Raw genomic sequence first — 2,172 nt, 5'->3', positions numbered from 1 at the left:
AGTAGTAGATGTAGTAGTAGTGGTAGTAGTATCAGTAGTAGAAATAGTAGTAGTAGTAGTAGTAGTAGTAGTGGTAATAGTAGTAGTAGTAGTAGTAGTAGTAGTAGTAGTAGTAGTGGTAATAGTAGTAGTAGTAGTAGTAGTAGCAGTAGTAGTAATAGTAGTAGTAGCAGTAGTAGTAGTAGAAGTAGCAGTCGTAGTAGCAGTAGTAGTAGTGGTAGCAGCAGTTGTAGTAGCAGTAGTAGTAGCAGTAGAGGTAGTAGTAGTAGTAGCAGTAGTAGTAGTAGTAGTAGTAGTAGAACCCTGTGTGTCCTTGTTCAACTCCTCTCCTCTCCTCTCCTCCCCTCCACTTCCCTTGCCCTCCCCCTCCCTCCCCCTCCTCACTTCTCCTCTCCCTCGCCTCCCCCTCCTCCTCTACTCTCTTCTTTTCTATTCTTCTCCCTTCCCATCACCTTTCATTTCCTCCTCTCCTCTCCTCTCCTCTCCTCTCCTCTCCTCTCTTCTTTTCTATTCTTCTCCCCTCGCATCACCTTTCATTTCCTCCTCTCCCTCTCCTCTCCTCTCCTCTCCTCTCCCTCTCCTCTCCTCTCCTCTCCTCTCCTCTCCTCTCCTCTCCTCTCCTCTCCTCTCCTGTCCTGTCCTATCCTCTCCTCTCCTCTCTTCTTTTCTTTTCTATTCCTCTCCCCTCCCCGCTCCTCCAGTCCTATACCATTTACTGTACAACATCTTAACAGTTTTAACAATATCACATTCCCCCCCCCCCAACCTGTCCAGACATCCAGATCCAACGGTTGATCATGAACGCAGTGTGTGACTCGGACCTGAGTAAAGTGACTAACTGCATGGAGCATGCCTTGGTGTCTAGCTACCCCCGAACCCGCTACAGTGCCGGCTGGGACGCTAAATTGGGATGGATCCCCCTCTCTTACATGCCATCCTGTGTCATCGATATTGGGCTGAAACTGGTGATGCCACGACCTGCTAAGAGTGTCTAGAGTTAATTAGCATACAATACATCGCAATATAATACAATATAAACCCATACTATACAATACAATACTAAAGAATACAAAATAATGCATTGTTTGAGTTCAAATGTACAGAACGTAGAGGAGCCTACACATTTAGAAAAGTTAATTCAAAGTATTTCTTTATACTGTCTGTGTTTTAAAGCGAGATGATGTCCTATAGTTTTGAGAGAAAACATGGAATATTTGAATAGTTACCTACTGTGCCTTTTCTTCTCCATTATTTATGTTGCTTAATTTTGAGCAATATTCTTAACTCATCATTTCACTGTGAGGTCTACTACACCTGTTGTATTCAGCATTTCACTGTAAGGTCTACTACACCTGTTGTATTCAGCATTTCACTGTAAGGTCTACTACACCTGTTGTATTCAGCATTTCACTGGGTCTACTACACCTGTTGTATTCAGCATTTCACTGTAAGGTCTACTACACCTGTTGTATTCAGCATTTCACTGTAAGGTCTACTACACCTGTTGTATTCAGCATTTCACTGTGAGGTCTACTACACCTGTTGTATTCAGAATTTCACTGTAAGGTCTACTACACCTGTTGTATTCAGAATTTCACTGTAAGGTCTACTACACCTGTTGTATTCAGCATTTCACTGTAAGGTCTACTACACCTGTTGTATTCAGCATTTCACTGTAAGGTCTACTACACCTGTTGTATTCAGCATGTCACTGTAAGGTCTACTACACCTGTTGTATTCAGCATTTCACTGTAAGGTCTACTACACCTGTTGTATTCAGCATGTCACTGTAAGGTCTACTACACCTGTTGTATTCAGCATTTCACTGTAAGGTCTACTACACCTGTTGTATTCAGCATTTCACTGTAAGGTCTACTACACCTGTTGTATTCAGCATTTCACTGTAAGGTCTACTACACCTGTTGTATTCAGCATTTCACTGTAAGGTCTACTACACCTGTTGTATTCAGCATTTCACTGTAAGGTCTACTACACCTGTTGTATTCAGCATTTCACTGTAAGGTCTACTACACCTGTTGTATTCAGCATTTCACTGTAAGGTCTACTACACCTGTTGTATTCAGCATTTCACTGTAAGGTCTAATACACCTGTTGTATTCAGCATTTTACTGTAAGGTCTACTACACCTGTTGTATTCAGCATTTCACTGTA

The 2,172-nt window shown here is 42.2% G+C and overlaps 1 pseudogene; it reads left to right on the top strand.

The window, feature by feature from the left end:
• LOC135530180 (retinol dehydrogenase 7-like) overlaps positions 1-995 on the top strand; it is a 17,661-nt pseudogene extending 16,666 nt beyond the window's left edge.
• Positions 996-2,172: the final 1,177 nt, after the last annotated feature.

The sequence above is a fragment of the Oncorhynchus masou genome, chromosome 5 (assembly GCF_036934945.1).
Source record: "Oncorhynchus masou masou isolate Uvic2021 chromosome 5, UVic_Omas_1.1, whole genome shotgun sequence".
Classification (NCBI taxonomy): domain Eukaryota; kingdom Metazoa; phylum Chordata; class Actinopteri; order Salmoniformes; family Salmonidae; genus Oncorhynchus; species Oncorhynchus masou.
The sequence above is the reverse complement of the archived record's forward strand: the minus strand, read 5'-3'. Positions and strand labels throughout refer to the sequence as shown.